Source organism: Hyperolius riggenbachi, chromosome 1 (assembly GCF_040937935.1).
Source record: "Hyperolius riggenbachi isolate aHypRig1 chromosome 1, aHypRig1.pri, whole genome shotgun sequence".
Classification (NCBI taxonomy): Eukaryota; Metazoa; Chordata; class Amphibia; order Anura; family Hyperoliidae; genus Hyperolius; species Hyperolius riggenbachi.
In genome coordinates, this window is record NC_090646.1 from 264,904,749 (window position 1) to 264,920,150 (window position 15,402).

Here is a 15,402-nt window from a genome sequence, read left to right on the forward strand (position 1 = left end):
CCAAAAAGTCTTCTGAACTTATAGACTTCCTTTATTAGAAGATTTATTCACAATCAAAAAATTGATAAAATTGTGATAGAGCCAAAGAGAACTCACAGCAATTAGATAACCATAAGAGATGGTCAATATCCATCAAAAGCTTGGTTCCCTGGATTCAACAGGCTATAGAATAGTGTCAATTGTGCAGACAGAGTCACAACATCATATGTCCAAACCTTAAAGGGATACTGTAGGGGGGTCGGAGGAAAATGAGCTGAACTTACCCGGGGCTTCTAATGGTCCCCCGCAGACATCCTGTGTTGGCGCAGCCACTCACCGATGCTCCGGCCCCGCCTCCAGTTCACTTCTGGAATTTCTGACTTTAAAGTCAGAAAACCACTGCGCCTGCACGCCCGTGTCCTCGCTCCCGCTGATGTCACCAGGAGTGTACTGCGCAGACACAGACCATACTGGGCCTGCGCTGTGCACTCTTGATGACATCAGCGGGATCGAGGACACGGCAACGCAGGCACAGTGGTTTTCAGACTTTAAAGTCTGAAACTCCAGAAGTGAACCGGAGGCGGAGCCAAAGCATCGGTGAGTGGCTGCGCCAACACATGATGTCTGCAGGGGACCGTTAGAAGCCCCGGGTAAGTTCAACTCATTTTCCCCTGACCCCCCTACAGTATCCCTTTAAGGCGACAGACACCAGCCTATAGCTGTTTCGGGCGTAAAGCCTAACTTCAAGCCAAGAAATGTGCACTTCAGAGTTTCAGAATTTTGATGGATCCAGAACTCAACAATTCTGACCATCCCTAGTGACCATTACTTCAGGAGAATAATTAGTAATTGGGTTTTTTTCCTTTAATTTTAGCAAATATCCCATTTATCTTTCACTGGAGGATGGAGGCAGATCTGAAAGAAAGTACTGCATTTTAAGGTTATGTGAAATCCAAAACATTTTCTCTTGCTTTGGGATGGTGAACTACAGCACTGAAAAATTCCCATTAACACAAACTTTATGTGTTGTTTCTTCTGCTTCAAAAAGCACGCACAGTCTTGTACCTGCTGATTCCGCTGTGTGCTTGTCTTACATTATCAAATGAAGCCCATCCAGTCTCTGCTACTTTAGCAGGCTCCCCTGTTTACAGAACATGCAGCGCAGAACAATTGCTTTGAAAGGTTATGTAAACAAAGTGCCAAGAGCAAAAGGCGAAGATAATATTTGTAAGACAATTCATCCCAGCAATTTCAAAGCAGCACTGGTTATGTTCAGAGCTCGATTAAAGAGTACCACCAGCACAGAAAGACAGAGTCTGTCAAGCTAGGCTCTGTCTTAATGCTGCAAGATCGGCGGGGGAGGTATCAGGGTTAACTGCTTACTTAATCCCATGTAAATTGCTCCTCCCCCTCCTTGTGAATGCAGTCGCGGCCATGTTTTCAAAGTCCGCTGAAGCTATTCCAACAGTGGTGACTCCAGATTCAAATTTTTGGGGGGCACGATAGCTGCCTAGTGGGACCCATTTGGGTGATCAAAATCAATGTTTGTATGGAAAGGTTTAGATATTTCTTGCTTAACGCAGGTTACAAAATTCCGGCTAATTGCAATGATAGGAATCAAATGTAATCATCACAAACGGAGGCTTTTGAGCAGAGCAGATTGACCAAATGATGGTGTAATTATTGAAGAAAAGTTTACTCCTTACTTGCCAGAAAGCTGCTCCTGTGTGGACAAATCTCAGACAAATCATTCCAGCTCCCAGCCTGTGTCTCACCGCTCTACAAGCAAGGGGTGGGGGAAGCAGCAGGAAGGAGAGAAACACTGTGGCCCATATTCAATTCCCCTTTTCTCCTGAGTTTTCTCCTAGGTGATATTTTCACAACTTGCCATAAAATGCCATTTAAGCCACCAACAAGCAAGAAAATATTCAAAATAAATTTGATAGTACTTTTTCACCAACTTTTGGGTACTTTTTCAATTGTAAAATGCTGAAAATTTAGTTTAAAGAGAATATGAAAATGATCTCCTAGGAGATAACTCGAGTGAAAAAATTAATTGAATATTGCCCTTTGTGTGTAATTCCTTATCTTAGTAGCTAAGCATTGCTGGAGAGTAAAGCTTGTATTTTACAAACAGGAAGTTTTGAATGAGGATTATTATTGATTCAAAACTTCCTGACTGTAAAATACAAGCTCTACTTAATCGGCTAATGTAAAGGAAAACAGTAATTCAGCTTGTAAGCCCTCTTCAGACTCTATTCCTGTTGATTAACTCAATGGACGTATGTCTTTTTTCAACCAACTCTATTCCTGTTGATTAACTCGATGGACGTATGTCTTTTTTCAACCAACTCTATTCCTGTTGATTAACTCGATGGCAGTATGTCTTTTTTCAACCATAATAACTATGTAACAATGTTAGAAGAACAGGCGGTAGAGAGATTTTTTTTTTTTTTACAAACATAAGTGTCATCCAGATACATTAATTACAAGGGATTTTGCAAGGATTGTGAGGTATTCTTGGCAAATAGATAAGACACTTGGTTTACTTAATGCCTACATAAACAGGTTGACATGGAGAGTCTTTTTACAGATCCTATCCTGATCACTGTACACTACTGGAGCCTGGAAACAGCTAACTGTTTGCAGCTGAGCAGGGCGGGCACTCAGAGTGGCACAGTGATTGGAAGGGGGGCCAGTGTCCCAGGATACCCCAATGTAGCGTCGCCCATGTCCTCCAAAACCATAGTCTGTGTTACAGCGTCCCGTAATTTAGTTCGCAACAATAGTGTACTAATAGCTGTATTACTACACTATTGTTCTGAGGTAAATTACCCCAAGACCGCACACAATGCAGCTCCGCAGCGCGCTGTCCATATAGGAACTAATAGCGGCGAATGGATGGGGTGTGCCTAATGACAGGCAGAAAGGAGGAAGTACTGATACTTCTTCCCAGCCCATCCTTGAGCGTCAGAGCAGAGCAGGAGGGGGGGCAGTAAAGGGGAAGGATTGTGCTGTGACATAAGAGTCAGAGAGATTAAAAATAAGATGATTTTAATGTTTTGTTTTGTTTTATTAGGAGGTCAGGGGTACTTTAAGCAACCACATGAATTACCATAACTGCTACTACAAACATTTCAGCTAAACACACGCTGTAAGCAGAACAATGTTTGACCTCCTATGAGATTTCTAATCAGGAGGGTTTCAATTTATCAGATCTCATACTCCTCCATAAGTTCTGCTACATTTGAGCAACTCTAAAGGGCACTTTTACACTTAATGCGTTGGTATGCATTAGTGTGTGTTAGTATGCGGTTTTCCATAGCAGTGCATTGTAAAAAAGATTTCAGTTAAAATGTGTATAGTGGAAACTGCGCCACAGGAAAACATGGACATTACTTTGAAAATCCGTTTTCTTTCAGTTATAACTAAGAGCAACTGATTAAGTGTAAAAGGGGCCTTAGGCAGGGAACACACTTAGCATTTTCCCATGTGACTCCCAGGTTGTTATGCTCTTTTCTGCATGTTTTTTTTCTGTGTTCATTTGCAATTATCCAGATGTCCCAAAATACATTGGAATTGTATACAATGGAATTATATGTAGAATGCAAATAAATGCAAACAATTTGCAATCCCTGATTCTAATCAATGTCCAGTGCAGCATTGCACATGTGAGTCCATGATGCTTTTGACTTTAGTCATTTCTGAGTAGCACAAATGGAACAAGCATGCTGTGCTAGGATTAGAATTTACAGTATGATCTGTATGCTTTATCAGTGATTCTAAAAGTATTAAAAGATCATCACAACTTTCAGGACATTATTTAAGTCAGCAATGGCACTTTGCATATTCCTCTTTATTGCGAATAGCAACTATTTTGATTCTCTCTTTAGTCTTCTCAAGAAAGCAAAAATAGAAGTCAAATTATATGCTAATACAAGTCATGATAGGAAGATTAAAGGGATAATTATAGGACATCAAGATTTCATCTACTTGACTCTGCAGTGCTTGAGCATTATCTCACATATTTTAAAACTTTGAGACTAATCTATGAAAAGTATTGACCAACTTCCACGCTTTTATAAAAATAGTTTTTTGTGTGGTTTTAGTTCTACCTTTACAATGATTCCCTAACATTGACACACATAAATAAAGATTAGGGCAAGATTTTTGTTTTTTTGCATGAGAATTCTCATAAAAATATTCCTTTACTTATTGACCTGGGAGAGGTGCCCCAGACGGGTAGCACAGAACAACCCCTAGTGTGAAGGTTAGTCACCTGAACAATACCAGCACACATGCTTGTTGACATGAGGGTTCTGCTTGGGGAAGGGGGGGGGGGGGGGAGGGTATCTTTTGCAAACTCCCCTTCTCCATGTTAAGGTACAGACTAACCAGCAAGCTCATGGTGACCCAGAGCTCATTGGAGTGTGTAAGGAACTACAATGGTCCTAAAAGCCTTCCTTACTAAGGTGTTAAGAAAAACAAAAGTTTGCTTTCCTAAAAGAGAAAGAATTTGCAATAATTCAGGTTGGAGTGAGCTTGAGATGTCTCCCAGAGCAACACTGCTGAATTTATGCAAATTAACCATTGTACCCTTAGAAGCTAAACACACCTCCAGAACCGCTGGAATGCAATGCTGTATCAGCTTGTTAATTTGTACGGAGCCATAATAATCCAACATGCATACAGACTGTTTCGGATTGTTTGATCCTCATCAGTGCATGGCATGGATTAATTTGGCTCTATGGAGTAGAAGCTTGTAAATCCGAGAGGCACAGACTAACCAGCAAGCTCATGGTGACCCAGAACTCATTGGAGTGTGTAAGGGACTACAATGGTCATAAAAGCCCCCTTACTAAGATGTTAAGAAAAACAAAAGTTTGCTTTCTTAAAAAAGAAAGAATTTGCGATAATTCAGGTTGGAGTGAGCTTGAGATGTCTCCTAGAGCAACACTGCTGCATATATGCAAATTAACCATTGTTCTGGAGGTGTGTTTAGCTTCTAAGGGTACAATGGTTAATTTGCATATAATTAGCAGTGTTGCTCTGGAAGACATCTCAAGCTCACTCCAACCTGAATTATCGCAAATTCTTTCTGTTTTAAGAAAGCAAACTTTTGTTTTTCTTAACATCTTAGTAAGGGGGCTTTTAGGACCATTGTAGTCCCTTACACACTCCAATGAGTTCTGGGTCACCATGACCTTGCTGGTTAGTCTGTACCTCTCGGATTTACAAGCCCTACTCCATAGAGCCAAATTAATCCATGCCATGCACTGATGAGCATCCAACAATTCGAAACAGTCTGTATGCATGTTGGATTATTATGGCTCTGTACAAATTAACAAGTTGACACATCATTGCATTCCAGCGGTTCTGGAGGTGTGTTTAGCTTCTAAGGGTACAATGGTTAATTTGCATATATTCAGCAGTGTTGCTCTGGGAGACATCTCAAGCTCACTCCAACCTGAATTATCGCAAATTCTTTCTGTTTTAGGAAAGCAAACTTTTGTTTTTCCATGTTAAGGAAAAGAGTTAAAGGACACCCGAGGTGAAAATAAACGAATGAAATAAACAATTGGATCTAATCTCCTTCTCCTAAAAATTACTTTTTAAGATATTCCACAGTTTTATTTTATATTTAAATCCACTTTTAGGGCTCTTTCACACTAAGATGTTGCGTTTGATGGGACGTTAAGGTCGCATAACGTGCCCCTAACGCAACGCATGTTAGTTTTGAAGTTGGACTTTACATTGAACTGCGTTATGCGTCTCTTGATGCGTACTTGATGCATACTTTTTGACGCATACTGATCGAACGAAAACAGCGCATGCGGCACATTTAAAAAAAAAAAAAACATTACTGGGCATTTGCAAAAAGTCTAACGCAGCTACAAATGAGTATAACGCACAGCATGCTGCAATTTCATTTAACGTGCAGCGTTGTACTCAAACGCAACGTGGACACTGTGAACCAGCCCATTGATTTTTAATTGCTGTGAGTTGGGCTGCGTTACAGGCTGCTGTAACGTGGGACTTTAACGTCCCACTGTGAAAGCAGCCTTAAAGGTTTTTACTATTTTATTGTTTTTTTGCTGAATGACACATTCATTGAAGTATGCCAGAGCTAAAATCTATGAACCATTGAGCCCTTTTATCTCTTTCCTGCTCTCAGATGTCATTTTCTGCTAGGAAAGTGTTTTATAGTTGTAATTTCTTATCAGTGAGGGTCACACTGTAGCCCTGACAGGAACTGCCACTTACATACCTGATGTTTAACCCTTTCAGGCAGAGAAAGAAAAAAAAAGGAACACAGCATATTTATTTGTGTGCTAGGTACTGTACATACACATGTCTATCTCATCATGTTACATGTCACCTCGTGAGTCCTTTAAGGGGAGTGGGAGAACTCTCCTCACAAACATGGTGATAGACCCTGGACGGAGAGTGACTTATGGTGGAATCTGCTTTTTATAAGCAGGCTTTCAGATACTAAACCTCCAAAGTTTTTAAATCAGTACTTACCCATTCCAACAAAGACTTTCATTAAAAGATTAAATGTTGGCCATAAATAAGATACTTTAAAAACATTTCATTACGGAATTTGGAAAAAAAATAAAAATTGTTACTGTCCCTCACCATTATCCTCTGGGGTCTTCTTAAAGGGCCTGAGAGAGATACTGAGGCAGCCATATTTATTTCCTTTTAAACAATACCGGTTGCCTGGCAGTCCAGGTGATGTTTCATGCCTCAGTGGTGTCTGAAACAATCATATGGCAAATGCAGTTAAACTTCAGTCAAACATTTAATCTGCATGCTTGTTCAGGGTTATCAGAGGCAAAGAATCAGCAGGACAGTCAGGCAATTTGCATTGTCTAAAAGGAAATCAATTTGGGGGCCTCCATATCCCCTTCATTTCAGGCAACCTTTAAAATTGTGACTGAAGAGACCCCAATGGCCAGCCCGCATTTCACACTTTTGGCCGAACACGGAAAGGAAGCCCCAGAAAATGTCCTGTTCGGGAAAAGGAAAATTCTTCCTGAGGTAGATCCTAATTAGTCAGATCAAGAAATGTCACCACTATGGAAGTAAAAAAATAGAACAGTAATAATAATTAAAGATGCACAATCATTTTATACAGTGTGCTCCTAAGGATCAGTTATTTGCCCATTTCATAGACTGAAATAATGAAAGTAGCATAGGCTACAATAAATAAGTAGCAAAGCAATAAGAAACTGAGGGCAAAAGCAACAGATTCATATTCAATCTATCTGAAGTTGTAGTGCACATTTAACATAACGGAACCTTGAAACCTCTTGTTTAGGTTTTGGTAAGTGGGATATGTAGGCAGATGTGGTGATGAGGTGAGCTGGATGCTCTGTCATAAGCATTGCCACGCAGTCTTGACAGTGGCAAACTCCAAAACTGTCAAAACACATTCACAGTATATTTTCACACTCTTTGAGCAGCGATTTCAAATAAACAGTCCATTATTAACCACTGAGCAAGCACCCAACAAGCTTATTCAATGAGACAGCAAAAAGAGAGCGGTGGGGATGTACAAAGTACATTAACCCTTTGCAGGCATCCAGATTTCTTTACTCAGCCTATTTAGGAGATGATCAGATATTAGCTGCTGAGAGTTGCCTTACCTTACCCATCTCATTTCACTTTCTAACAGAAAACCATTAATACTAGCTTGCAAAAAAAAGAATTTGTCCTTGTCATACGCCGTCAAACTAATGCTTTCCCTTTGACAGCAAACCCTGCTTTAATAATATAGATTTATTACGGTGACTGCCGCACCTGAGAAACACATGCTTTAATAAATATTTGTGAACCCTCACTTTTTTAAAATTACATTTTACTTTCAGCCTGACTCACCCAAGAACTGTCAAATCTACATAGTTGTAATCATAAATATACATTTGAGGACTTAACTATGATGGCATCAGACATCATCTCAGGCTTACCAGCATGAGCATACTTATAATCCTATTCACAGCCACAGGAAATCATCAAATATCCTGTCATCAGATATAAAAAAGCAGTATTCCAAAAAGTGTCAGGCGGCAAGTGAGAATGATAGCAGAGCCCAGCGGTGCAGCTCATTCATTCACAGGCTTGTCAGGGCTGCTGACTCTTCAGGTTTTGCTGCAGCCACCCACATCTAATTCTAGAGCAGCTACTTTTTGGGTGCTTTGTTATTGAAAAGCTTCCCAGTGTCAGATATCAAAAGAAATCCATTCAACAACTGAATGGGCAAGAAAACCACAAGTCTATCTTTAATAACTATCACATCCTGCTACACAGATGTATTTAGATGTCTTCAGCTGAGAGTTAAATATCTGCAGAAAAGCAGTGTCATTGTTTAATCATTTAACCTGATAGTTCACTCAGTAAGGCTCGAGTCACCCTACAATGCAGACAGAAACTTTTATGTCTGTTTGGCTGGACTGGAAAAGTAGATGTCAACAGATCCAATGTTATTAGGATCCGTTTACACATGAAGGATTGCAGCGAGTCCAGTGGATCTGTTGCAGTCAGCAGAGCACAAAGTCCCAACCTGAGCGATTTTTCAAGACAAGCGGATGGGTTTCTCATGAAGCCTATGGTGGAACGCATCTACCTCATGACTACAAACTAACGACAACGGGAACACTGGAGCGCATACTAAGCTTTCTGCTCCGGCTGGCCATTGGAGATCATGTTCAAGTGTCAACCAAGCCTAATCAATGTATACTTGCTAATATCCAATTGTTGTGTGAAACAAACATCTACAACCGCTTAATGAACAGTAAATATTGTTGGATCTAGGGGGATTTGTAGGGAAAATAGCCCCCATGCACCTCTGTCCAAACAACTGACACTCATCAATTTGGTAACTTTATCATAATATCTTCTGAAAAATATGTGTCAAAGTTTATAGAAAATTATGAGGGATGAAAAAGTATAACCTTGCGTAGATCCCATAAGTGATGATCTGCCTAGTGACAGATTCCCCTTTAACACACCCTTAGTTATAAATGCCCCTGTGACAGAACCCCTTAGTGTCAAATTTGAAATGCTTGAAAATGGGTATAAACCCAAAATTACTTTGATGGACTTACGACTATGGTAGGGATTAGATTTAGATGAGTCACTTGGTGGCATTCAAATAGCTGGGAGGAATATTAACAGTCTGAGATATGCAGATGATGCCACTCTGATGGCTGAAACTGACATTCATGATTAGGCTCTTCAATTCTTCCTCAAACAAGAAACTGCCAAAGCTGGTCTACTGCTTCACATCAAGATGTGATCCACCAGAAGTGCCCTACTCGCTGCAAAAGGAACAGCGCGTTGTAGGGCAACATGCGCAGTGATGTGCTGCAAACCGGAAGTTATGTAAGTCTATGGCAATGCAGCTTTTTTTAAATGTTTTTTTGCGTTTCGGCACGCATGTGCCGAACCATATTTTTTCAATACACTTCCATGCAATGTAAATTTCAGCCACAGGAAATGAGCACTAGAGAGCCTCACTTTCTGCTTGGTTTGCACCCAGAACGGGGATTACCGCATATTGTAGCGGTAATCCCCGAAGGCTATTTTTAGCACTGTGGTGCGATGCTGGTTAGCAGTGTGAAACCGGCCTTATTGTCAGACCTCTCTGGTATATCACTGTTACGCTATTTAGGCCTCCTCTGTCATAATAATCAAAGCGCCCGTTTAGGTCTGTAAATTACCACCAATTTCTTTGTTAATGGAACTAGCAGTTGAGCATTATTCTTTAGAATTCTATTAGCAGAGTTTGCTAAGAATAGCTCTGTGGCGCCCCCTCCTGGAGGTGTCAACCTAGACATCTGCTAGAGTGCCTAAACAACCATGGTCACAAGTCACAATGCATTGCTACCTTCTGCAAACACAATCTGATAAGTACAGCTTTTCTAGCAAATAATCAGATTACAAGCTGTGATCAGAGAGAGAAGGAATGCACAGGATCTTGCCAAGTCGCTGTGTTTAGCACTGACTTCACAAGCAACGCAGCAGTGCCAATGTAGGCAAAGCAGAGGGCGCAGAAATCCACCATGGAAAAAATGGTACTCTTTAAATACAGGTTTGCTTTTTGTGACACAATACTATACATTCCAGCACAGCCTGTGAGAAACAGGTTTTATAGCTGACCTGGTCATCAAACAACCAGCACTAAAAGTACCGTAATTGCATAAAAATCTGTGATGCATTGTTATCCCTCACATTCTTCTGAAAAAAAACCTGCAAAACGCCAGCTCTCTGTAATATCACATGCACTTCTGACACCAGCTATAGTACAAGGAGCAATTTGTCACAGCTCAAAATGTTCCCTGTCACTGCCACTCTCATGAGTTCTATCACAAAGAACAACGCTTAAATAACTGGTCATGCCATTAGAAGAATAAATTACAGTACAGTCTATACCACAAGAGGGAAGATATAGAAGATTATATATTAGAACTTAGCCTTTTACTGAGTTCTCACCTGCTGCAATGCTTAAGTTTTACAGTGAAATCTAAGCTTGATTTCTAAATATTAAATATTTTTAATACAGATTATGGGGAAGTCTGGGTTAAATCATATAGCACAGTGAATAAGAGTCATGCAGTTATAAAGCTCTTGATACATAATTAGACAAGGCACATTTTTCCCAGATTCTGAAAAGGTTGCCTTAAAGCAAGGTTATTACTAATTGTAACTCAGTCAAAGCAAATGGAACTATGCTCATTCCCTGGAGACTTTAATTAAGCTGGACAAGTAAAGGCGCCAAAGTGGTGTGATCTATATACATTTATTCTATGTAGGTATATGTTTGATTAGTGTGTAGACCATTAGGGACTCTCTTATTTAAAGCAGTAGGGACAGCCGTACTATTTAACACATATTTAAGTAGATAAAACTTGTTCTACCTACAGAACATGTGTATTGTACTGACCAAGTTTTGAATTCAGTGAATTTTATGTAGTAAATGTAGTAAAACGGTTTCCAGGTATGTTCTATCTTTACTGTCTCTGACTGAAGCCAATCCTGATGCCATTTCCTCCCTTACTCTTTGTTTTTCTCCTAGAAGAAACTGCACTGTCATATCTAGCTTGCTTTGTAAACACGTGAGCACGGCATAGATTGTATTTCAACAGCTTCTTCAGAGGGGTGAGTTGTATCTCCTCTCAGCCTCGTGTGACACTGATCTGCCCTCAGCCAATCAGTGAGGATCAGGAATGTGGGAGGGGAGATAACAAGCTTCCTTCTCCCCCACAATGTACAAGAATAGAGCCAGGCTGACTGAGATAAGATTCATCACAGCAGAAAAATGTATGATTATATTGGAATGCTTGCAATGCAGGGTCAGGACCTAGACTACATATTAAACACAAAGTAATAGGTAATAGGAATTTGATTTTGTGGCTGACAATCCCGTTTTAAAGTCCCTGGGGATGAGCACAGCTTCACTTGCATGTGAGTTTTTGTTTGAAGCCATATGGCCTGGACTGAAGCTGTTGCTCTCCCTTAGCTCTATGTCAGTTTAGCCCATTTGTGTGATAAAAGTGGTGTGAGTCCATATATTCATTGCTCCCTGAAAATTGGTTTGGATACTTGATGCATGTGCTCCCTTTGTAAACATGCTGTAGCCCAATACGGGCTCCCAGTAAGGTATGATGCATGAGATGACTGCTTACTGAGCTATGTATGGTAATGGGTTAGTGCAGGAAAAGTCTAGAATGGAAGAGACTGGGCAAGGTTTGTCAGCCCCAGTCAAATTACTGCAGTGACTAACTCCTATTTTAAACGATACTATCGGTGCTTTAATAGCCTTTTGTGAAAACTCAGTGTGTATATCATTGAGTAGGCTATGGGTTAGAGTGCATATCATTTAAAGCAACAAAACCTATCTCTGAGAGCCTGCCTGGGGCGAACAATAAAAAGGGTGCCACAATAATGTGGACACAGGGAAAATATGCTAGTAGAATATCGTTAGGATTATCGAGATGCTACTATAAGCCGTGGCTAATTCCAATAGTAAAATATCAGTAATTTTTCATGAACACCTAACCCTCTTCTCACACAAGCCCTTCCTCTACCAGTGCCTAATTCTAACAACCCACTCTGCTGCAATATCTAACAATATCTATCACTAAACCTCCCTCTACCGATGCCTAAAGGTGGCCACACACGATACAATAAAATGATCCGATATGACGTTAATTCTATAAAAACGATCGTATCTCCCGAAAAAATCAAAAGCTTTTTTTCATTCGATTTTAATTGTTTTCTTCGACTTTAATCGATCCGGAATGCCAGATCTTTTTCTTCAACTTTTCTAAAGATTGTATGGTGTGTGTTGGATTGTCAATTTATTAATATACATACCCTAGCAATTTTGTTAGAGTTTCCAATCATTTTTATCATAATTGGGGAAAAATTGAACATACGTGTGTGGTACATTGGTCTTATTTTTGAAATGTTACAATTAGTCAGAAAAATATATTGCAATTATTAAATTGAACAGATATTTAAAAAATTGTATGGTGTGTGGCCACCTTAACACTAACCTACTACGAGAACAGCAATCTCCACCAACTATGGCTCAGTTCACTCTTCTATATTCTATCGGCTACGTGGCGCAGTGCACCCTTGCTCTAACACAACATGTGAATAAACAGATTAAAATGCTCAGGATTAACAATCTCCATTACTTTCCCCTGAATGGCGATCAGTAGGAATAGCTCCCCTGGCTGGGGGAAGAGCAATCAGATTGTTGGCCTGTGAATGTGATGCTGCTCTAGGATCCATTCAGGCATGGCTGCAAGATACAGAGACAGGAGAGAGAGCACTCAATGTGCAAATACTCACCATAAGTGTTGGCTGGATAACCTTTATGGGTGTGCCAGGAAAAGCCCATTGTCCCACTAGCCGGGGATGGGGCATGCAGCAAGTCTCCTCCTTGCTCAGGACGATCCCCCCTCCTCACTGTCAGGTGTAGCTTGCTGTTGCAAAAAACTACCTGCTACTTGAGCATTACCTGCACTCTGTGGGTGCTCGGCATGCAGGGGTTGCGTGTGGCCACGTATGTGGGTTGCGTGTGGCCGTGTATGGGTGATGATGTGTTTACAGTGGTGAGTGGGGTGAGGATCAGAGACAGTGTGAATTCATGTAATTGGTTTTATTAATAAGGGTTATCCAGCAAACACTTAAAGGGGAACTGAACAGAGAGAGGTATATGGAGGCTGTCATGTTTATTTCCTTTTAAGCAATACCAGTTGCCTGGCAGCCCTGCTGATCCTCTGCCTCTAATACTATTAGCCATAGCCCCTGAATAAGCTTGCAGCATATCAGGTGTTTCAGTGGTTCAGACTTTAAAGTCAGATCTGACAAGACTAGCTGCATGCTTGTTTCTGGTGTTATTCAGATACTACTGCATTGAAATAGACCAGCAGGGCTTCCAGGCAACTGGTATTGATTAAAATGAAATAAATATGGCAGCCTCTGTATACCTCTAACTTCAGTTCCCCTTTAAGGTGAGATCACTCCATGACCGACCAGTCCAGTCTCACTTTCTTGACATTGAGTGCGCTCTCTCCTGTCTTCCCAAAGAACAGAGTAACATTTGTGTACTGTTACCATGCTTGCAAAGAAGATACTGTATATTAGAAATGTAATGTAATTTAGAGAACTATAATTAGCTGCAAACCCTTTATTTGGATGAAGTGCACTACTACCACTAAGGATAGAGCCCTCACTGTCCCATCACTGGTAAACTCTAAATATCTCATTTGAATACTAACTGTAATATTGGATGATTCATTACCAAGTTACAACCAGTGGCTGTACAAGTGACATCTAGTGGCTGAACGTCGATATAATGAGTTACAAATATCCCAGCTACATCACATTATTATAGGAATCTTGAGAGCCAATATTTTAACCAGTCACATTAGCGGTGTATTTTCTAGCAATGAGACAGTAAAAAAAACAGAATACGATTAAAGACAGAAACTACAATCTGCTTAGTATGGGCAACACAGTCCTGTTTTAAGGCATTTGAAAACTGAAGAATGCTTTGTATCTTATCAGTTAACCAATAAAGCACATTCAGTATGAACTGATAGGGTATGGTTTCATTTATTAGGAGTTCTGTGTCATCAATGCCATTTCCTAAATAATCCAACAAAGTGAGCACTCATTTCCTGCCAGGTTATGACTTGCTGGTTGGAATGAAACCCACAATAAGTATGGCTTAACAGAAATAATAAATTGAGGCATTTCAATGAGTAATTTTCAGAATGAACACAAACATTCCGGACTACACTCATTTGCAACATGTCAATGGATTATTCAGCTACTAAACTCTGTTTTTAAATTAAATGTGAAATTATACATTATTGTATTTCCCAAATAAGCAGTATGTTGTAATGTGACAACAACCCTCTGAACAAGCATTAGGAAGGCTTCTAATTGTGCTGCAGTCCCATCTTCGTCTCGGAGAGGGTCCTTGTACATTGCCAGAATTGCTGCTTGGGGTTAACACACAGCACCTTGATATTTCAGCCATACGAGTTTGCATTTAATCACACTATATTGATGTCCAAACTCTGCTGTTATTCTCAGTGCTCCAGTAAGATAAGGAAATCACTTGGCAGTGCACATAACAGCTCTTACCGGTAGACAAAAATGCAAATTGAAATAGATTGCAACGTTCAGCATACTGCTTTCAGTTACTGGGTTGACTGGAAGTGCATTTTCAAATCCTATTAGATAGCCCCATTCCTTAAAATTACATGTTAAAATCTAACTCCTGGCACAAATTGCAGAGCTTGAATTTATCTGTGTAAACGTTCCTTGATTAGCTGATAAATAAATTCATTGGTTAAGAGTCCAGATTTTAGGACCCTGCTATTTAAACCCATCTCCCCTTTCCACTAGTCAAGTGAGGCCCCCTATTTCTCCCCCACTGCCCCTTATAGAGAAGTCATTGACAGCTTTGCCACACTCCGTATGTCCTAACTGGGAAGGGGGGGGGGGGGGTGGCAGAGTGCTGCGTCAGTTGCTTTGGGGAGGAGTTACAACACATGACACATGACAGAGAAGCTTCTTGCAGGCAGGAGTAATGAGATCAATGGGCTCCACTGCCAATTGTAAGGCACTATGGCGAAAAATTTGAAAATGTAAAATATGTGCAAACAGACAAATAAGAAGTACGTTTTTTCCAGAGTAAAATGTGCCATAAATTACTTTTCTCCTATGTTGCCGTCACTTACAGTAGGTAGTATAAATATGACAGAAGCGACAGGTTTTGGACTAATCCATCTCTTCATGGGAGATTCTCAGGGATTTATTTATTTTCAAAAGCACTTAGTTTTTTGCCAGTTGGACAGAGCAACTGCCATTCACTGTGTAGAAAGCAGGGAAGCT

The 15,402-nt window shown here is 40.3% G+C and overlaps 1 protein-coding gene across 11 annotated transcripts in view; it reads right to left on the reverse strand.

Annotated features, from left to right (window-relative positions):
* Positions 1 to 15,402, reverse strand: part of ARHGAP24 (Rho GTPase activating protein 24) — a 682,757-nt gene that overhangs the window by 98,451 nt on the left and 568,904 nt on the right. Inside the window, exon 1 of one of the 11 annotated variants that reach the window (XM_068233508.1) lies at positions 15,249 to 15,269. The exons of 9 other annotated variants lie outside the window; for them this stretch is intronic. The gene's annotated coding sequence lies outside the window, so the exon portion shown is untranslated. Of the gene's footprint in view, positions 1 to 7,952; positions 8,043 to 15,248; positions 15,270 to 15,402 lie in introns of those variants that run through there. One more of the 11 variants, XM_068233505.1, reaches the window with a different exon arrangement.